At 42.2% G+C, this 23,302-nt stretch overlaps 1 long non-coding RNA gene and 1 pseudogene across 2 annotated transcripts in view; one reads left to right on the plus strand and one right to left on the minus strand.

The window, feature by feature from the left end:
- Window positions 1-23,302, minus strand: part of LOC134729442 (uncharacterized) — a 68,242-nt gene that overhangs the window by 1,413 nt on the left and 43,527 nt on the right. The window contains exons 4-7 of one of the 2 annotated variants that reach the window (XR_010110531.1): window positions 22,557-22,715; window positions 18,022-18,067; window positions 5,250-5,334; window positions 590-1,939 (exon numbers count right to left, since the gene is read on the minus strand). This is a non-coding gene — a long non-coding RNA (uncharacterized LOC134729442). Of the gene's footprint in view, window positions 1-252; window positions 1,940-5,249; window positions 5,335-18,021; window positions 18,068-22,556; window positions 22,716-23,302 lie in introns of both variants that reach the window. The other variant, XR_010110530.1, reaches the window with a different exon arrangement.
- Window positions 14,271-14,889, plus strand: LOC100967393 (large ribosomal subunit protein uL6-like; annotated as a pseudogene).

Raw genomic sequence — 23,302 nt, forward strand, 5'->3', positions numbered from 1 at the left:
CCACCTGGGTGCCTGGCTTCTATCCCCTTCTTTTATATATTTCTCTCAGTGAAAGTCCTGTCCTCAGGCTACACACTGGACTTTGGGTGGAGGGGACATTTATTTCCTAGGGATTTTGAAGCCTTTCCACTCCTCCCTTTGGAGAGGACAGAGAGAGTTGCCTGGCTGCTAATGGGAGAATGGGGACCCCAAAATCCTCTGAAAGCAAGTAAGATCGTGTGTTCCTCCATTTAAATCTTATGCAGTTTATACCTCCTTGAGCTTTTAAGAATAACAGACACGAGTCTTCTACGACCATACACTTCTCAGCTTCGTCTTTAGAGGCTTTGGTTCTTCTCTGACTATGTGTGTCCTTACTGAGGTTGACTCCGCAGATTGTCTCCACTCTAGACCACTAGGATGCTGATCAGATTCATGTTTTATCTGATCTCTCCCTTGACCTCCAAGCTCTTATTTCCTGCAGTCCTGAAACTTCCTTTCACCCTTCCTGTCCTGCCCTTGGTCTCCTCGGAGGTCTGCTGGGGAGGTGCTCTCCTCTGAGGAAGGAAGGCTTCTCAATGGTTAAGATAACTTTTCTTTAAAGATATACCTGATCTGCCTTTGCGGACCCAGCTGTCAAGGGCTGCACCGTGCCTGGATATGAGCTGTATTTGCCGAGATGTAGCATGAAGGTGAGTTGGGGAGGATGTGGGGGCAGCGTGAGGAGGAAGCAGGAATGGAGGAGCAGGAGACTCTAGATGAACACCCTAGATTTGATTTCTGTCTCTGCCCCAGGCCTCTGACCAGTTGGATCCAACATCTGGATGTAAGCTGATAAAAAGAAATGAAAAAAGGAGCTCATAATCCAGACATTTGGTTTGCATGCCAGTGAACATCTGGACACCGGAAAATATCTGGTTTGGGAACTATGATTTTCAGTTTCCTTCAAATTTTTGGAAACCCGTAGTCATATTGGATTGCCTGAAGAACTTAAACACATCTTTAACTCTTGAACATCTTTAGAGGATCATTATCTAGCTAATTCATACTTTTCAAGGCTTCACAGCAGGTAAAGGAAAAATCCACAGTCCAAGAGATTCAGATCACTGAGTGTGGCTGGGGAAGACATGATCTCTATTTACTTCAGAGGACAAAGAGAATTCTCTAGAGAGCATTCTTCCCCTTCTCTCCCCACCCCCACCACTCAGGATATGTATTGGAACAACCTCTCCTTTGTCCATCAGGCAAATGAAATCCCAGACAGACTGGTGCTTGGATACCACGGCGGCGATGAAGCCTGAGCTCGTTGACTTTAATAAGCTCTGCTTTATTGGCAATCCAGTAACCACCTAAGGAGCTGGTCCAGGAAATGAGGCAGGATCCAGGCCACTCTGGGCTCCGCGCAGCCTTCTTTTTCCAGGAAACTGCTTGTCTTGGCTTTGGAGTGGCTTTCCCAGCCCATCTCTGACCTGACGCAGAACATAATCATTAGCTCCCTTGCCCAAATCTTCGGTTCTGCTGTAACAGCATGATTCTTCTCCTCCTCTGGGAGGAGGCCATGGTGGGATAGAGATGACCTTGTCCAAATGGTCTTGGGAAGTTTGGGCCCAGCTGGAAGATGCTAAGAAGGTCTGACTCTGATGGGCAACATCTTCCGAAATGCCAGTTGAATGGCTCTGTAGAGGCCTGCAGCTTCTTAGTTCTCTCTCCTACTAATTCCTCTCAGAATCCTTAGAACAACCGATGACATTGTTATCATTTTTCTCATTTTGCAGGCAAAGAGACTGGGGCTCAGGGAAGTCACACACAATCAGCCTAAAGTCACGTAGCTATTTAGCACTAGAATTGGGGTCTGAACCCGGACTGCCTGATTTGAAGTCTTGTGCTCTCCATTCTACCCTGAGATGCACAATATTCACTATAGAGACAGGACCAGCCTTCATGAGGCAGGAGTCAATACCTAAATGCGAGAGGAAAAAGAGAAGTGAGTTGGGGTAGTCATGGGAGGCTTTCATGAGGAGGTGCTACTTGGGCCTCAAAGGAAAAGCAGGATTTGGCTAGAGGAAGGGGAAGGCATTTCAGCCAGTGAATGGCATGAGCAAAAAATGTAGGCAAAAAGGGGCATGGCCAGTTCACAGCCCAACAGGAGAGTGGGTTGCCTAACTGGTATTCTCTTTTTTTATGCTTAATTGGTATTATTGCCTAATTGATATTCTTCTTTAATACTTGAGTTTTATTTGAAATGCTCCTTTTCTATAAAATCTTCTAAATATTTAACAAATAATTTGGAACTTTTGACAGCATTCTAAATATAAACTTTTAAATACTCCTTCTAAACAACAATATTCTTTCTAAAAATGAAAATGTGTATGAAATAGATTTTTTCCAAGCCAGAACAGATATTCCCTTGCTTGAAATGCTATTTCTTTTCAATTATTGGTATTCTGATTCCAAATAATAACCAGAAATGGGAGGAACTGAAAAATCCACAAATGGGCCCCATAGAAAAGTGTTGGCCTTTGGCTACATCTGGAGAGCTCCAACACCTGATTAAAACTATAACAGACACAGGATCTTTTCTTGCCCCGTATTTCTCCTTGATCTCTCTCACTTCAACACTAGTGGAGCCAGATGCAATACAGAAAATAAAGGGGAGCTGCCTGCAGTAGTCCCAGCTACTCATGAAGCTGAGGCAAGAGGATCGCTTGAGCCCAGGAGTTGAGTCTAGCCTGGGCAATATAGTGAGACTCTAGCTCTAAAAATAAATAAAAAAGAAAAAGGGAGACAGGGGAGAAGAAAAGAGTAAGGAGGGGAAATAGCAAAGAAGCTAACCAAGATGCCCAAGACCCCCTCTTTCTACCATAGATATAGATAGGCCCTGAGATAGGTCCAAGTTTGGGAGGGCAAAAGATTAGATGGGACAAGAGTTCAGAGGATTGATGTTAATACGAACAAACACACATGCACATATTTATAACTGAAAGGGATTGAAAAGGCTATGAATCTGCCTGAAATTTCATCTAGAAGAATGAAGCCACAGGCCAGATTGAAAGGGATAGTCGTGAGAAAGAATGAAATTGCTTTCTGCTTGCCCTCTTGTGAGTTTGGCTTGTTTAAAATCAGAGAGGCAGAGAATTCCACTCCAGGAATACAGAGGAGCTGTACTTCTCCCTATTCCTCCTCCTAAATACAGCTAAGAACTCTGGACATTGTCTATAAAACAGACATTAGAAGACTAGGAAAGATACAAAGATGGCAGACAGGCTATGGACCTGGGCTGAGGAAAACATGGTGGTGCATTCTCTCGATTTTATTACGGTGTCATATATCCAAGGCTTGGAGCAGCAACCCAGAAATGCCAATGGGTTCAGATGGGAGGAGAAGAATAAGAAGGAGAAAGAGGAGCCTGAAAAAAAGCCTGCTCTCACTAGACAAAGGACTAGGAAAGGGACAGCCCAGCAAGACAGAAAACTTTGAAGACAATAACTATTCCGCGCCAATCAAACGCTACAGAAAAAACTGTGGTCCCACCCACACCAGCAAAGGTTGAGGGAGAAGCTGAGACTTTCACGCTTTTGAAGGCGAAGCTGTAACAAGGCCCCCCGGCACCTCTACTGGGTGGTGTCAGAGGAGGCCATGTAGAGATCAGGGACTTTTATCCTTGCAGGCCTGTACCCATGTCCCTGGGTCCCACCCCCACCTCCTCAGTGTCAACCTGTGTCAGTGGAGACTACATGGGAAACCTACTCTTCACCTGGAAGCAACGAGATGTCCTTCTCCCTTTCCACTAGAGTAGAGACCTAGTAAAGAGGCAGGACTTTCACCATTACGTAGTAGTAACAAGCCTATCCCCACCATGATATCAGCAGAAACCATGTGGGGAGGCAGAACGCCCACCCCGACCAGCAGTAATGAGAAATACCCACTCTTTGAAGTGTCAATGGAGGCCAAGTGGAGAAGCTGGACTTCTACCTCCACTTGGCAATAAAGAAGTAACAGTCCCCCACCCTTCCTCTGTAGGAGCAGTTTCAGAGAAAACCAGCTAAGACTGAAGACTTAAATAAGATCCAGAGCCTATAAAATAATATGAGATATCTAGGTATCAACTGAAAATCACTCATGTTACCAAGAATCAGAAAAATCTCAAACTGATTTTAAAAAGACAATCAACAATACAAAGATACCAGATGTTAACATTATCTGACAAAGATTTTAAAGCAGCCATCAGAGAGATGCTTCAACAAATAATTAAGAACACATTTGAAACAAAGCAAAAAAAATAGAAAGTATTAGTAAAGAAACAGAAAATATAAAGAAGAGCTAAATGGAATGTTTAAACCTGAAAAACATAATAACCGAAGTAAAAAAAACCTCAGTAAATGGACTAAACAGTAGAATGGAGGGGACAGAGGAAAGAACAAGTGAACCTGAAAATAGAATAATTAAAAATCACCCAATCTGAGAAACAGAGAGAAAACAGTTTGAAGAAAATGAAAAAAGCCACAGGGACCTGTGGAACTAGATGAAAAGATCTAAAATTCATGTCATCAGAATCCTGGAAGAAATGAGAAAGAGGGCACAGCTAAAAAAAGTACTCAAAAAGTAATGGCTGGCGGAGTGCAGTGGCTCACGCCTATAATCCCAGCACTTTGGGAGGCTGAGGTGGGTGGATCATTTGAGGTCAGGAGTTTGAGACCAGCCTAGCCAACATGGTGAAACCCCGTCTCTAATAAAAATGCAAAAATTAGCCAGGTGTGGTGGCAGGTGCCTGTAGTCCCAGTTGTTCAGGAAGCTGAGGCTGGAGAATCGCTTGAATCCAGGAGGCGGGGGTTGCAGTGAGCCGAGATCGCGCCATCGCACTCCAGTCTGGGTGGCAGAGCAAGGCACCATCTCAAAAAGAAAAAAAAAAAAAAAAAAGAAAAAAGTAATGGCTTAAAACTCCCCAAATTTGGCAAAAAAGAGCCCCATTAGCCTACAGATTCAATAAGCTGAGTGAACAAGATAACACATCAAAACAGGATAAACTCAAGAAATACCAAGATATATTAAAGCCAAATTTCTAAATATTAAAGGCAGGCCGGGCATGATGGCTCATGTCTGTAATCCCAGTAATTTGCAAGGCTGAGGCAAGAGGATCCTTTGAGTCCAGGAGTTCAAGACCAGTCTGGATAACAGTGAGACCCTGTTTCTACAAAATTTAAAACATTTTTTTAAAAAAAGTAAAGGCAAGGAAAACTCTTGAAAGCAGCAAGACGGAAATGACACCTTACCTGTAGAGAAAAATCATTCAAACAACAGCAAATTTTTTAAAAGAAACCATGGGGGTCAGAAGGAAATAGCCAATATTTTCAAGTGCTGAAAGAAAAAAAAAATAGTCAACCCAGAATTCTATTGCCTGTGAAATTATATTTCAGGAATAAAGGGTAAAGCACAATAAATTTCTCTAAAAAGAAAGAAAATAAACATCAGGAAGGGAGAAAGAACACAGTGAGCAAAGACATGGTTAAATATAAAACACTTTTCTTCTTCTTTTTTTATTATACTTTAAGTTTTGGGGTACATGTGCAGAATGTGCAGGTTTGTTACATAGGTATATACATGCCATGGTGATTTGCTGCACCCATCAACCCGTCATCTACATTAAGTATTTCTCCTAATGCTATCCCTCCCCCAGCCCCCCACCCCACAACAGACCCTGGTGTGTGATTGCCCCGCCCCATCCACGTATTCTCATTGTTCAAAAACACTTTTCTTCTTCTTCTTCTTCCCCATCCCTTCCTTTCCCCTTCCGCCTCCTCCTCCTCCTCCCCCTTCCTCCTCTTTCTCTTCTTCCTCCTCCTCCTCCTCAATACAGGGTCTCACTCTGCCACCCAGACTAGAGGGCAGTGGCACAATCTTGGCTCACTGCAACCTCCATCTCCCAGGTTCAAGCTATTCTCATGCCTCAGTCTCCTGAGTAGCTGGGATTACAGGTGCCCACCACCACACCTGGCTAATTTTTGTATTTTTAGTAGAGATGGGGTTTCACCATGTTAGGCAGGATGGTCTCGATCTCCTGACCTCGTGATCTGCCCGCCTCGGCCTCCCAAAGTGCTGGGATTACAGGTGTGAGCCACCATGCCCAGCCTCCTTTTCTTCTTTTTCTTTTCTTTTTTTTAGACTGAGTCTTGTTCTATCACCCAGGCTGGACTGCAGTGGCAGGATCTTGGCTCACTGCAACCTCTACCTCCCAGGTTCAAACGATCCTCGTGCCCCAGTCTCCTGAGTAGCTGGGACTATAGGCGCCCACCACCGTGCCTGGCTAATTTTTTTGTATTTTTAGTAGAGACGGGATTTTGCCATGTTGGCCAGGCTAGTCTTCAACTCCTGATCTCAAGTGATCTGCCTGCCTTGGCCTCCCAAATTGCAGGGATTACAGGCATGAGCCACCTCATCTGGCCTCCTTTTCTTCTTGAGTTTTCTTTCTTTCTTTTCTTTCTTTTTCTTTTCTTTTCTTTTTTTTTTTTTTTTGAGGCAGAGTCTCGCTCTCTAGCCAGGCTGGAGTGCAGTGGTGTGATCTTGGCTCACTGCAACTCTGCCTCCCGGGTTCAAGTGATTCTCCTGCCTCAGCCTCCCAAGTAGCTGGGACCACAGGCGTGCGCCACCATGCCCAGCTGTTTTTGTATTTTAGTAGAGACGGGGTTTCACCACGTTGGCCAGGATGGTCTCGATCTCCTGACCTCGTGATCCACCCACCCTGGCCTCCCAAAGTGCTGGGACTACAGGCATGAGACACTGCACCAGGCCTCTTCTTGAGTTTTCTAAATTATTTTTGATAGTTGAAGCAAAAATTACAATACAGTCTGTTGTGGTTCTAAAAATATGCAGAGGAAATATTTAAGGCAATCATATTATAAATGGAGGCTGGCAAAGGGATGTAAAGACAAGTAATATTTCTTTTTTTTTTCTTTTTGAGGCAGGGTCTCAGTCTGTTGCCCAGGCTGGAGTGTAATGGCATGATAATGGCTCACTGCAGTCTCGACTTTCTAGACTTAAGTGATCCTCCCACCACAGCCTCCCAAGTAGCTGGGACTACAGGCACACCATCACAACCTGCTAATTTTTAAATTTTTTAGAGACTAGGTCTCGCTATGTTGCCCAGGCTAGTCTTGAACTCCTACGTCCAAAGGATCCTCCCACCTGGGCCTCCCAAAGTGCTAGAATCACAGGCGTGAGTCACCATGCCCAGCTTGGGAGGTAAGGTTTCTATATTTCACTTTAACTGGTAAAACCAGTACACTGTATTAAGCCATGTACATACAATGTAATACCTAGATAAGTCACTAAAAAAGTTACTTGTAGGCCAGGTTTGGTGGCTCATGTCTGTAATCCCAGTACTTTGAGAAGCCGAGGCGGGTGGATCATGTGAGGCCTGTAGTTTGAGCCCAGCCTGGCTAACATCTCTACTAAAAATACAAAAATTAGCCTGTCGTGGTGGTGCATGCCTATAATCCCAGCTACTTGAGTGGCTGAGGCATTAGAGTCACTTGAACCCAGGAGGCAGAGGCTGCAGTGAACTGAGATCATGCCATTGCACTCCAGCTTGGGCGACAGAGTGAGACTGCCTCTAAAAAAAAAAAAAAAAGTTACATGTAAAGAAATATCCCCAAATACTACAGATAAATAAAAAGATGATTCTAATGAAAATGTTCAAGTAGCCCACAGGAAGGCAGGGAAAAGAAAATAGAAAAATGAAAAGTGGGCCTGGCACGGTGGCTCCCGCCTATAATCCCAGAACTTTGGGAGGCCGAGGCAGGCAGATCACTTGAGCTCAGAAGTTCAAGACCAGCCTGGTCAACATTGAAACCACGTCTCTACTAAAAATACAAAAACTAGCCAGGTGTGGTGGCAGGTGCCTGTAATCCAGGCTACTCAGGAGGCTGAGGCACAAGAATCACTTGAACCCGGGAGGCGGAGGTTGCAGTGAGCCGAGATCATGCCACTGCATTCCAGCCTGGGAAATAGACAAAGACTCCATCTCAGGAAAAAAAAAAAAAAAAAAAAGGAGAGAAAAACATAAAACAAAAAATAAAACAGCAGGCTTATTCCCTAACATATCAATAGTTATATTGAATGTAAATGGTCTAAATGCAAAAGATCGATATCTAATTAAAAGCGATTGATAGAGTGGATTAAAAAACATGACCTAACTAGATGTGGTGCATAAAGTCATTGTAAGTATAGCAATAAAGGTAGGTTGGAAGTAAAAAGATGAAAAAAGATAGGAAAGATAGGTTATGTAAACATTAAACAAAAGAAAGCAGGAGAGTAGCTATACATATATATATTGTGTATGTATATATGTCAGATAAAGTGGGCTTCAGAGCAAAGAAACTTTTCTAGAGACAGAGACATTGTACAATGATACAAGAGCCAATCTAGTGAGAAAACAAATCATCCTAAATGTGTATGCACCAAACAACAGAACTGCAATCCATATGAAGCCAAAACTGATAGAACTGAAAGGAGAGATAGAAAAATCGGCAACTGGGGCTGAAGACTTCAATCCTCCTTTCTTAACAATTGATACGACAGCTAGACAGAAAATCAACAAGGATATAGAATAGTTCAACAAAATCATCAACCAACAAGATCTAATGAATATTTATAGAACACTTCACCCAACAACAGCAAAATGTTCATTCTTTTCGACTACTCAGGTAACACATTTCAAAATAGACCATATCCTGGGCCATAAAACAAACAGATGTAAAACAACTGAATTAATACCAAGTGTGTTCTCTGACCACAATGGAATCAAACTAGAAATCAATAACAAAAAGATAACAGAAAAATTTCCAAATGCTTGGAAACTAAACGACACACTTCTAAGTACTCCATGGACGAAAAAGGGAAGTCTCAAGAGAAATTATATATGTGTATATATAAAATATTTTATATATACAATATTATATATACATCTATATATTGTATGTGTATATATAATACATGTATAAAAATACACATATATGTATATGTATTGCATGTATTATATATTATATAATAGTATAATACATAATATATACTACTATTACTATTATATAATAGTATATCATACTATTATAATATATTATACTATTATATAATACTTACATGTAAAAATATATACATTTATATATTTATTCATTTTTAGAGATGGGCTCTCGCTCTGTTGCCTAGGCTGGAATGCAGTGGCGCTATCACAGCTCACTGCAGCCTCAACCTCCCGAGTAGCTAGGACTACAAGATCACACTACCACGCTTGGCTAATTTTTGGATTTTTCTGTAGAGATAGGGTCTCCCTGTGTTGCCCAGGTTGGTCTCCAACTCCTGCACTCAGGTGATTCACCCGCCTCTGCCTCCCAAAGTGCTGATATTACAGGTGTGAGTCACTGCACCTGGCCAAGGGAAATTGTAAAATACACTGAAGCGAGTGAAATGAAAATATAATGTAACAAAATCTGTGGGACACAGATGAAGAAAATGTATAGCATTAAATGCACATATTAGGACAGTAGAGGCCCAGGTATGGTAACTCATGCCTGTAATCCTAGTATTTTGGGAGGCCAAGGTGGACAGATCTCTTGAGCCCAGGAGTTCCAGAGCAGCCTGGGCAACATGGCGAAACTCCAGCTGTACAAACACACACACACAAAAAACAACAAACAAACAAACCCAAATACAAAAATTAGCCAGGTATGGTGGTGTGTCCCTCTGGTCTCAGCTACTCAGGAGGCTGAGGTGGGAGGATCACTTGAGCTGGGGAGATCAAGGCTGCAGTGAGCTGAGATCGCGCCACTGCACTCCAGCCTGGGTGACAGAGTGAGATCCTGTGTCAGAAAGAAAGAAAGGAAAAAAGAAAATAAATGAAAAGTAGAAAAGTCTTTATCAAATCAATGATCTAAGCTCATACCTCAAGAACTTGGGAAAAAAATAAATCCAAAGCCAACAGAAGGAAGGAAATAATAAGATAAGAGCAGGGCTGAGCATGGTGGCTCATACCTGTAATCCCAACACTCTGGGAGACCAAGGTGGCAGAATTGCTTGAGCTCAGGAGTTTGAGAGCAGCCTGGGCAACATAATGAGACCCTATTTCTAAAAAACGTTAAAAATTAAAAATTTACCTATCATGGTGGTACACAACTGTGGTTCCAGCTACTTGGGAGGCTAAGGTGGGAGGCTCAGTTGAGCTGAGGAGCTGGAAGCTGCAGTGAGCTATGATCATGCCACTGCACTCCAGCCTGGGCGGCAGAGAAAGACCCTGTCTCCAAAAAAAAAAAAAAAAAAAAAAAAAAAAAGGCAGAAATCCATGAAATTGAAAATAAAAAAAGAAACAGAAAACTGAAAAGAAAAAGAGAAAACCAACGAAACAAGGAGCTAATTATTTGAAAAGATCAATAAATCTCTAGCAAGACTGACAAATTTTAAAAGAGAGGAGAAATGTATTAGCAATGAAAGAAAAGATATCACATGGACCCTGTAGGCATCAAAAGGATAATAGGGAAACACTGTAGGACTTAATAATAGGGAAATAAAATGAAATAGAGAATTATGACCGGGCACGGTGGCTCATGCCTGTAATCCCAGCACTTTGGGAGGCAGAGGCTGGCGGATCACGAGGTCAGGAGATCAAGACCATCCTGGCTAACACGGTGAAACCCCGTCTCTACTAAAAATACAAAAAATTAGCCAGGCGTGGTGGCGGGCATCTGTAGTCCTGGCTACTCCGGAGGCTGAGGCAGGAGAATGGCGTGAACCCGGGAGGCGGAGCTTGCAGTGAGCCAACATGGCGCCACTGCACTCCAGCCTGGGCGACAGAGCGAGACTCAAAAAAAAAAAAAAAAAAAAGAAATAGAGAATTATGTTTGGAGGCCATTAGTCAGCCTCAGTAGGCCTCCAAAGCGTTAATTAGGTCCTAATCCCTGGAACCTGTAAATATTACCTTATATGGAAAAAGAGCGTTTGTAGATGCGATTAAGTAAGGATTTTGAGATGAGATTATCCTAGTAGACCTTAAGTGCAATGACAAATGTCTTTATAAGAGAGAGACAGAGGGAGTTGTGGACAAAAGAGAAGGGAATGCAACCATGGAGGCAGAGATTGAAGCAATGTGGCCACAAGCCAAGGAATGCTGGTTGCCACCAGAAACTTGAAGAGGCAAAAAATGAATTCTTCTATAGAGCTTCTGAAAAGTGTGTGGTCCTGCCAATGCCTTGATTTGACCATTGATGCTGATTTTGAACTTCTGGCCTCCATAACTGTGAGAGAATAAATTTCTGTTGTTTCAAGTTATTAAGTTGTGTTAATTTGTTGCAGCAGCCCCAAGAAATTAATATCCTCCAAAAAATCTCTACACGCATAAATTTGGCAACTTAAATAAAATAAACCAATTCCCCTCAAAACACAAACTACCTAACTCATCCAGTATGAGTTTATATGTGTAGAGGTTTTTTTTTTAGGGTATTAGTTTAAATTAGTTTAATTTTAGGGTATTAGTTTAATTTGAATAGCCCTATAACTATTAAGAAAATTGAATTTGTAATAAAAACCATCCTCCCTCCCTCTCAATATTTCCTGATCCAGATGGTTTCACTGGAGAATTCTACCACTCAAAGAAGAATTTAATTCTTCACAATCTCTTCCAGAGAACAGAAGAGAGAAAATGTTTTCCAATTAATTTTATAAGGTTAATATTATCAAAACCAGATGAGGACAGTAGAACAAAAAGAAAACTATAGACCAATATCCTGCATGAATATACAAGCAAAAATCCTTAACAAAATAGTAGCAAATGGACTCCAGCAATATATAAAAAGAATTATACAGTTGCATTTCAGGGATGCAAGGCTGATTCAATATCCAAAAATTGATCAATGTAATCCACCATGTTAACAGTATAAAGAGGAAAATCCATATAGTCATAGCAATGATGAAGAAAAGACATTTGACGGAATTCAACACCCATTTAATAATTAAAAAAAAAAAAAAAAACCTGACTGGGTGTGATGTAATCCCAGCACTTTGGGAGGCCGAGGCCGGCGGATCACCAGAGGTCAGGAGTTCGAGACCAGCCTGACCAACATGGAGAAACACCATCTCTACTAAAAATGCAAAATTAGCCGGGTGTGGTGGCGCATGCCTGTAATCCCAGCTACTCAGGAGGCTGAGGCAGGAGAATCTCTTGAACCCGTGAGGCAGAGGTTATGGTGAGTGAAGATCGTGCCATTGTACTCCAGCCTGGGCCACAAGAGCGAAATTTCGTCTCAAAAAACAAAAACCAACCAAACAAACAAAAACACCTGTAAGAAAAAATAGGAATAGAGGGGAATGTCCTTAACTTGATAAGCAGCAACTATGAAAAACCCACTAACATTATACTTAATGGTAAAAGACTGAATGCTTTGCCCCTAATAGTGGGAATAAAGCCCCGCTTTTATTCAACATAGTGCTGGTAGCTCTAGTCCGTGCAATAAGAGAAGGAAATAAAAGATTGGCAATGAAGAGGCAAAACTCTTCCTATTTGCAGATGACGTGATTATATATATAGAAAATCTCAAAGAGTCTACAAAAACAAACAAACAAACCCCCTAGAAATAAGTGAATTCAGGAATGTCACAGGATACAAGATAAACATGTAGGCTGGGTGTGGTGGCTCATGCCTATAGTCCCAGCACTTTGGGAAACTCCATCTCTACAAAAAAAAAAAAAAAGAAAAAACCCAAATACAAAAATTGGCCAGTTGTGGTGGCACATGTTTGTAATCCCAGCTACTTCAGAGGCTGAGGCAGGAGAATTGCTTGAGCCTGGGAGATCAAGGCTGCAAGAGCTGTGATTGTGCCACTGTACTTCAGCCTGCGTGACAGAGCGAGACCCTGTCTCAAAAAAAGAAAAAAAAAAAAAAAGAAAACCTTTCAGAAAAAAAATAGAAGAAAATCTTCAAGGTCTAGGACTAAGCAAACAGCTCTTAAAGTTGACACCAAAGTACAATCCATAAAAGGAAAATCGATAAATTAGACATTATCAAAACTTAAAACTTTTGTGAAATAATCTGTAAAAAGACAAAAAGATGAGCTAGAGAGGAGAAAATATTTGCAAACCATTTATCCAACAAAAGACTAGTAAATAGAATATTAAAGAACTCTAAAAATGCAACAATAAAAACACAAACAATCTAATTAGAAAATGGGCAAAAGACATGAAGAGACATTTCACAAAAGTGGAAATACAGATGGCAAATAAGCACATGAAAGAGATTCAGTGTCATTGTCAATAGGGAAATGCAAAATAAAACCATAATGAGATATGGCTACACACCTATCAGAATGCTAACATTTTTAAAAGTGACAATACCAAATGTTGGTGAGGATGTGGAGAAACTAAGTCACTCACACATTGATGGTGGAAATGTAAAAGGATACAGCCACTTTAGAAATGGTTTGGAAAATTTTGTATGTGTTTTGAGACAGGGTCTCTGTCGCCCAGGCTGGAGTGCAGTAGCGCAATCACCGCTCACTGCAACCTCTGCCTCCCAGGCTCAAGTGATCCTCCCACCCCAGCCTCCCAAGTAGCAAGGAACAACAGGCAGGCACCACCATGTGCAGCTAATTTTTTGTATGAGATGGGATTTTGCTATGTTGCCTAGGCTGGTCTTGAACTCCTGGGCTCAAGTGATCTGCCCACTTTGGCATCCCAAAGTGCTGGGATAATAGGTGTGAGCCACCATGCCCAGTCAGCAGTTTCTTAAAAAAACTAAACATGGAACTACCATATGGGCTCTTGGGAATTTATTCCAGAGAAATAAAAATTTATGTTCATAAAAAAGAATACATGAGTGTTTATAGTAAATCTATTCATAATGGCCAAAAACTGGAAACAACTCAAATGTCCATCAATGGCTGAATGGTTAAACAAACTGTAGTACATCCGTACCATGGAATACTATATAGCAATGAAAAAGAATGAACTGTTGAACCATGCAACAAACTGGATGAATCTCCTGAGAATTATGCCGAGTGAAGAAAGTCAATCCCAAAAGGTTACATACTGCTTGATTCCATTATATATATAACACTCTTGAAAAAAAAAATTATAGAAATGGAGAACAGATTAGTAGTTGCCAGGGATTAAGCGGGGAGCAGGAGGCCAGGCACAGTGGCTCACACCTGTAATCCCAGCACTTGGGGAAGCCAAGGTGTGAGGACTGCTTGAGCCCAGGAGTTTGAGGTTAGCCTGGGCAACATAGGGAGACCCAACTCTAAAAATAATTTTTAGCCACGTCTACTGCGAGAATGAAGACCATTCTCCACAATCAGACTGTCGACATTCCAGAAAATGTTGACATTACTCTGAAGGGATGCACAGTTATTGTGAAGGGCCCCAGAGGAACCCTGTGGAGGGGCTTCAATCACATCCATATAGAACTCAGTCTTCTTGGAAAGAAAAAACAGAGGCTCCGGGTTGACAAACGGTGGGGTAACAGAGAGGAACTGGCTGCCATTCAGAATATTTGTAGTCATGTACAGAACACGATCAAGGGTGTTACACTGGGCCTCAGTTACAAGATGAGGTCTGTGTATGCTCACTTCCCCATCAACGTTGTTATCTAGGAGAATGGGTCTGTTGTTGAAATCCAAAATTTATTGGGTGAAAAATACATCCACGGGGTTCAGATGAGACCAGGTGTTGCTTGTTCAGTATCTCAAGCCCAGAAAGATGAATTCATCCTTGAAGGAAATGACATTGAGCTTGTTTCAAATTCAGCGGCTTTGATTCAGCAAGCCACAACAGTTAAAAACAAGGATATCAGGAAATTTTTGAACGGTATCTACGTCTCTGAAAAGGGAACTGTTCAGCAGGCTGATGAATAAGATTTGAGAGTTGTCCAGCTACACAAACGAGATGCTGGATGATTCCTAAGACCTATTTGTGATATTTAAATGATACAATAAAAGACCTACTGATTTGGAAATAATAATAATAATAATTTCAAAAAATTAGGCGGGCATGGCGGCATGAGCCTGTGATCCCAGCTATACAGGAGGCTGAGGCAGGAGGATCGCCTGAGCCCAGGAGGTCAAGGCCGCCTTTAGCCATGATCACACCACGTGATCACCAGCCTGGGTGACAGAATGATATCCTGTCTCAAAAAAAAAAAAAAAAAAAAGAAAGAAAAGAAAAGCAAGAAAGACAAACAAACAAAAGAGCAGGGAGCAGGAGCAGTAAGGAAATGGAGGAAATGTGGGCAGCTATAAAATGGAAACATGAGAGATCCTTATGGTGATGAAACTGTTCTATATCTTGACCTATCAGTGTCAGTATCCTGGTTGTGATATTGTGCTATTAGCCACGTCTACTGCGAGAATGAAGACCATTCTCAGCAATCAGACTGTTGACATTCCAGAAAATGTTAACATCACTCTGAAGGGATACACAGTTGTTGTGAAGGGCCCCAGAGGAACCCTGTGGAGGGACTTCAATCACATCAATATAGAACTCAGTCTTCTTGGAGTTTTGCAACATGTTACCATTGGGAGAATGGCTATAGGGCACACTGGATCTCTGTACATGGGATTTCTTTTTACAATTGCATGTGAACCTACAATTATCTCAAAATGAAAAGTTTAATTAAAAGACAAACCAGGGAAGCAGTTAATGACACGTATGCTGAGTGGTGGGATGAATAAACATGTGACAAAGCAAGTATTACAAATTGTCAAAGGAACAATGTAGGAGGTGGATATCGGATGTTTCCTGTAAAACTTTCAACTTTTCTGTATGTTGAAGTTTTTTCATAGTAAAATGTTTAAGAAATAAAAAAGAAGCCCAAATAGTGCAGGAGACTAAAGTAACCTGGAACTCCTGTCCCTCTAGGCCTCCTTTTACTTCTCAGCGGCTATCATTATTAATAATTTATTGTATACCTGTACAGACATTTTCTCTGAATTTGCAACCATGCTTAAAATCTTTTCTTAGGTTGGGTATGGTGGTTCACACCTGCAACCCCAGCACTTTGGGAGGCCGAGGTGGGTGAATCGCTTGAGGCCAGGAGTTTGAGACCAGCCTGGGCAACATGGCAAAACCCCATCTCTACAAGAAATACAAAAATTAGCTGGGCATGGTAGTGCAGAGCTGTGGTCCCAGCTACTTGGGAGGCTGGGAGGATTGCTTGAGCTCAGTGGTTTGAGGCTTAGTGAGCTGAGATCAAGCCACTGCACTTCAGCCTGTGTGACAGAGTGAGACCCTGATTCAAACAAACAAACAAAAAAATATTTTCTTAAAACATCATATGATATTATACCTTCTGTTCTGCAAATTGTCTTTAATAACATGCTGAGGATACCTTTCTATGCAGTATGTAGAAACCTTGCTCTTTTAACTGCTATGTATATATTTTTTGGTGTCAATATGCCATTATTTATTTAACATTAAAGCTTCCTGCTAAACTTTTTCTCATAGAAATGATACATACACAAACACATAAAGTAGAATTCTTTATTTCTCCTACTCCTACCCCACTCCAAAAACGTAAGAGTATAGAGGTTGACAAGTGACCTAGGCCTAGCCAATCATATTCTATTGCCTGAAAGGAAAGATGGTCTTTTTATCTAAGATTGGGACAAAAAGGATGACATGAGCCTGGAGTTATGTGAAGCCAAAGGAAAGCAGAGCTGAGAAATGAAGGGAGGGAAAGAGGGTGAGAAGGAGAGAGGAAAGGACACAGAACCACTAAGGGCAAGCTAATGAGGTTGTCGAACCCTTGAATTCAATAGCACCTGAAGCTCCCTGAATGTTTCAGTTATGTCAGAAAACAAAGTCTATCCTTAATTCCTTTAACCTGCTTAGAGTTGCAACTCAGAACCCTGCCTAATATATAATAATATGTATTATATATGCAATCAAATATATGCACATATAGAAGAATATATTCTGTTCTGTGTACCATCCCACTACCCAGCATTATTCAAGCTATCTGTAAACAAGATATTAAAATGGAAATTTCCAGCCAAGCATGGTGGTTCATGCCTGTAATCCCAGCACATTGGGAGGCCGAGGCGGTGGATCACCTAAGGTCAGGAGTTTGAGGCCAGCCTGGCCAACATGGTGAAATCCTGGTCTCTACTAAAAAATACAAAAATTAGCCAAGTGTGGTGGTGCATGCCTGTAGTCTCAGCTACTCGGGTGGCTGAGGCATGAAAATTGCTTGCAGTGAGCCAAGATCATGCCATTGCACTCCAGCCTGGGCGACAGAGCAAGACTTTGTCTCAAAAAATAAATAAATAGGCTGAGCGCGATGGCTTACGCCTGTAATCTCAGCACTTTGAGAGGCCGAGGCAGATGGATCATCTGAGGTCAGGAGTTCGAGACCAGCCTGTCCAACATGGTGAAACCCTGTCTCTACTAAAAATATAAAAATTAGCCAGGCATGATGGCAGGCACCAGTAATCTCAGCTACTTGGGAGGCTGAGGCAGGAGAATCGCTTGAACCTGGGAGGTGGAGGTTTCAGTGAGTCAAGATCATGCCACTACACTCCAGCCTGGGCAACAGAGCGAGACTCTGTCTCAAAAATAAATAAATAAATACAATAAAAATAAATAAATAATAAAATGGAAATTTCCATTAAGCATTAATATACCTTAGTTGTAAAACAATGTGATGTGTGAAGTCACTATATGCAAACTTTCAAAAGAAATAACCTTAAGAATCTGTTATATGGGCCGGGTACAGTGGCTTATACCTGTAATCCCAACACTTTGGGAGGCCAAGGCAGGAGGATTGCTTGAGTCCAGGAGTTCAAAACCAGCCTAGTCAACATCGAGAGACTTTGTCTCTCCAAAAAAAAAATCAGCTGGGCGTGGTGGCAAGCACCTGTAGTCCTAGCTACTGGGGAGGCTGAACTCAGGAATTTGAGGCTGCAGTGAGTCATGATCGCGCCACTGCACTCTAGGTTGGGTGACAAAGCGAGACCCTCCCTCAAAACAAACAAACAAAAAACTGTTACATGACATTTGAACCTCCTCCCTTACCTCAAGAATATAAGTGGTCCTGAGTGGAGCTTTGTGAGGAGATTATCTAGGAAGAGATAGTCCTGTGTTGTAAGCTCCCCTCCCAATGTTGGGGGGTACCAAACTCCCTGCCAGGAAGACTCAGGCAGAGGCACGTTTTGTGTGTCTGGGAGGATGTATGTTGCAGGCTAGGAAGCCATAAGGCGGATTGGAGTGGGACTGCCACCCCAGTCACAATGACTCTCTGACTGCTCCCCTTACCCACGGGTGACAGCCATTTTGAGCAGCGGGACCCTGTTCCTCTGGTCCCAGTTTGAATTAACTGGGACAGAATTCCTTCCTATAAAATGTATAATAGAGACAAAGAGGGGGAAAAAACCCCTCTTTGGGTAGCTGAATCCAGAATGTCGCATTCTTCCATTGAGATTTGGAGGCGGGAGGAGCTGGTCTGCAGAGACAGAAAAATGCATCAGACCTGAAGAAAAAAGAAGCAGAGATGAGAAGTCGATGACAACTTGTTCCATGAGAGGAGATCTGGATTGAATGCGTTCTATCTTCTTTTCATCAATTCCCCTTTTTTGTTCTAGCTATATATATGTATGTATATATGTGTGTGTGTATATATACATATGTGTATATATGTATGTGTGAGACCCTGTCTCAAAAATATATATATATACAGTCCCAGCCTGTAGTCCCAGCTCCTGGGGGAGGCTGAGCCCAGGAGTTCAAGGCTGCAGTGAGCTGTGTGTGTGTGTGTGTGTGTGTGTGTATATATATAAATATGTATATGTATATATATATAAATATGTATATATAAATGTGTATATATAATATATAAATGTGCATATGTATAAATGCGTATATATAAAAATTCATATATATATGAATTTCAAGGCTGCAGTGAGCCGTGTGTGTATATATATAAATGTGTATATATATAAAAATGTGTATTTATATATAACATATAATATATAAATGTGTATATATAAATGTGTATATATATAAATTCATATAGATATGAATTTCAAGGCTACAGTGAGCCGTGTGTGTATATATATCTATAATATTTATATAATATATCTAAATATAAATGTATATATATAAATGTGTATATGTATAAAAATGTGTATATATATAAATATATATACACACATATATGTACATATGTATGTGTGAATACACACATATATATGTATTATTACGTACACACACACACACACACACACACACACATATGGCTCACTGCAGCCTTGAACTCCTGGGCTCAGCCTCCGCCAGGAGGTGGGACTACAGGTTGGGACTGTATATATATATATTTTTGAGACAGGGTCTCACTCTGTCACCCAGGCTGGAGTGCAGTGGTGCAATCATAGCTCCCTGCAGTCTTGACTTCCTGTGCTCAAGTGATCCTCCCACCTCAGCCTACCAAGCTGAAACTACATGTGCACGCTCTCAGGCCCAGCTAATTTTTTTGTATTTGTAGAGACGGGGTTTCTCCATGTTGCCCAGGCTGTTCTTGAACTCCTGGGTTCAAGCCATCTGCCCGCCTCAGCCTCCCACAGTGCTGGGATTACAGGCGTGAGCCACGACGCCTGGCTAAGCTATCTTGTTTTTCATACGATCCATGGGGTACATGTGAAATTTTATTACATATATATAATACATAACAAAGAAGTCAGGGTTTTTAGGGTGTCCATCCCCCCAATACAATACATTTTTATTAACGGTAGTCACCTTACTCTGCTATCAAACAGTGAATTTATGCCTTCTATCTAACTGTATGTTTGTACCCTTTAACCCACCTCTCTTCACCCTCCCCTCTGCCCCCAACTTGTTTAAGCTATCTTGAGTTGGTTTCTGGTGTTTCAACAAGATTCGTAACTAATGCAACTGCTAACATTCCTCAATCATTTGTCAAATACCATTTGGCATATTCTGTTGTTCAATCATCTACTCTGCATCTACTCTTGGGTCTCCCTGAACTTCTCCACTCCGTCCATCCTCTTCCTCCTCCTCCACATTCGGGGACCCCTTCATAATTCAAGTCAGGCTTTCACATACGCTATCTGTGATCGTCCCAGGAATCCTGTGAGCTAGTTGTTGTTCCTATTTCAGTTCAACAGTCCTTTATCAAGTACCTACTAAGTGCCAGGAACCAAGCTATAGAGTCCATTCTCCTGTTCTCCCATAGCACGAGTACACAATCCCTCTCTAAAATCTCTGGGGCTCAGCCAGGTGTGGTGGCTCATGCCTGTAATCCCAGCACTTTGGGAGGCCAAGGCAGGTGGATCACCTGAGGTCAGGAGTTCGAGACCAGCCTGACCAACATGGTGAAACCCCATCTCTACTAAAAATACAAAAATTAGCCGGGCGTGTTGACGAGCACCTGTAATTCCAGCTACCCAGGAGGCTGAGGCAGGAGAATTGCTTGAACCCAGGAGGCAGAGGTTGCAGTGAGCCGAGATCGCGCCATTGCACTCCTGCCTGGGCGACAGAGAGAGACTCCATCTCAAAAATAAAATAAAATAAAATAAAACAAAATATCTGGGGCCGATGTACAGACTCACTCGAACATGCAGGCCTGGAGGCCCACATATCCATGCCTAATATATTTACGATATGTAAATCAAGTTAACAAGCTACTAAATAAGAACTGTCTTCTGAGTTGCGCATGGTGGCTCATGCCTATAATCTGAGCACTTTGAGGGGCTGAGACGGGATGATCACTTGAGCCCAGGAGTTCAAGAACAGCCTGGGCACCATAGTGAGACCCCCATCTCTTTGAAACTAAACAAACAAACAAATAAATAAATTAGAGCTGTGTTCTGTCCTATGTTGATAGATATAGCCAGGGTCAAATTTACAATTTTGGATAACTATATCTATCCCCTTTCTCTTTGCACACTCAATTCTATCCTTACCTTGAGTGGTCTCACGGGCACATGTGTGGACATTTTAGTTTGCACAACCAGCCTCTATCCATACCTGCTGCAAACAGCTGCTCTTTGGTTATGTTTGGGCTTAAGAGTGCATATGACAGCGGTAACCCCCACCCCCCACCCATCCAGAGGGTCGACCAATTAAAGAGATCTGCACAGACTTTGGACCACTTGGGCAGCAAACTCCAGTGGCCCAGGTACCTGGGACATGATCTAGAGTTGGGGGGGGGGGTGCTCAGGTGGTGAGAGGCCCTTCATTTTGCCTCACAGGCCTACCTAATCAGCAAGGGCTATCTAGAAGAAGGGCAAAGTAAGGCCCTCCAAAATGTGGGGTCCTCTTGCGTGGGTCTAAGATGAGCCCTGAAATTTAGAAGTGTTCAGTTTTCAGAGAGATATGCTGCACACACTGCATATTATTCATTCCCCCAGTGGGGTCTGGGGAGAGCTTGAGCAAATATGTTGGCACTTTTGCAACAAAATACATTAATATTCATTCTAAGTGAATGAAATAAAGACTATAAATAGTCTATAGATGTCTCTATAAATTCCTCATGTCATTTCAAGTCAGATTTTGCCACCACTTGAGTCTGTGCCAAACTTAAGAAAAAACTTTTGGCCGGCCTCATGCCTGTAATTCTAACATTTTGGGAGGCCAAAGCAGGACAATCGCTTGAGCCTGGGAGTTCAAGTCCAGCCTGGACCATATAGCAAGACCCCGGTCTCTATAAAAGTAAGAAAATTAGCTGGGCACAATGGCACACACCTGTAGCCCTAGCTGCTTGGGAGTCCGAGGTGGGAGAATCCCTTGAGCTTGGGAGGTTGAGGCTGCAGTGAGCCGTGATCATGCCACTGCACTCCAGCCTGGGTGACAGAGAAAGACCCTGTCTCAACAACAACAACAACAACAACAACACACACACACACACACACACAACTTTCCAATTTTCACAGCTTTTGAGATTTCAGAACTTGGAGATAAGGAGTTATGGAACTATAATAGAGTTGTAATATAGTCATTGCTGTTCAATTGATGACACATTTCTAGCCTTTCTTTCAACTAAGTGTAGCCATGTGGTTAAGCTCTCAGCAAGAGAATATGAGCAGAAGTCATGAGGGCTGCTTTGGGTCTGAACTTTTAGGCACCAGGCACGTATTTTCCCACAGTCTCTTCCCTCTTTCTCCAACCTGGAAGACAGATGTGCCTGCTATCCAGCTTCTGTCAGTCAGATGAGGACAGAGTCCTTACATTTGCAAAGCAACAATCTGGAAGGAACTAGAGTCTTCAGATGGCCATGTGGGGCAAGATCCTTACCAAACTGCACTATTCAACTCAGGACTGCTATGAGGGAGGGAAATGAACTTCTATTCTTCCTTAAGTCACTGTAATTTTTTTTGTAAAGATATGGTCTCAGTCTATTGCCTAGGCTGATTTTGAACTCCTGGGCTCAAGTGACCCTTCTGCCTTGGCCTCCCAAAGTGCTGGGATTACAGGTGTGAGCCACCATGCCTGGCAAGCCACTGTAGTTTTGAGCCTCCAGCCCACTTAGTCTTGAACTAATTAATATAAGAGACAAGTGCTGGGCATATTAAAGATGGAAAAGATACAGTCCTTACCTCCAAGGGATGATAAGCATATTTTAAGTAAGGAAAACCAACTCATATGTGGAGACTTCCAATTAAATGTGCTGCATGCTGATGTGGCCGCCATGGAAAAACGGGCCTACCTGAGGGCTTCAGGGAAAACTTCCTTGAAGAGATGGCAGCTCGGCTGGACTGTGAAGGTTCAAGAGAGGCTGGTCAGGTGAGAAAATGGAAAAGGGTATATTATGGGTTACATTTTGTCCCCCTCCAGCAAAAGACATGTTGAAGTCCTAAATCCCAGTACCTCAGAATGTGACCTTATTTAGAAATAGGGTCATTGAAAATGCGATGGCTTATGCCTGTAATCCCAGCACTTTGGGAGGCTGAGACAGGAAGATCGCTTGAGTCCAGGAGTTCGAGACCAGCTTCAGCAACATTGTGAGACCCCGTCTCCACAAAAAATAAACAAAATTAGCAGGGCATGGTGACATGCATCTGTGGTCTCAGCTACTTGGGAAGTTGAGGTGAGAATATTGCTTGAGCCCAGGATGTTGAGGCTGCAGGGAACCTTAGCATACTGGAGTAGGGTGGGCTAGAATCCAATACAACTGGTGTCCTTTTTTGTTTTTTCTTTTTATTTTGAGACAGAGTCTTGCTCTGCCACCCAGGCTGGAGTGCAGTGGTACAATCATAGCTCACTGCAGCCTCTATCTCCAGGGCTCAAGTGATCCTTCTGCCTGTCTCCCAAGTAGTTGGGACTAATTTTTGTATTTTTGTGG

Source organism: Pan paniscus, chromosome 19 (genome assembly GCF_029289425.2).
Source record: "Pan paniscus chromosome 19, NHGRI_mPanPan1-v2.0_pri, whole genome shotgun sequence".
In the NCBI taxonomy this organism is placed as follows: Eukaryota; Metazoa; Chordata; class Mammalia; order Primates; family Hominidae; genus Pan; species Pan paniscus.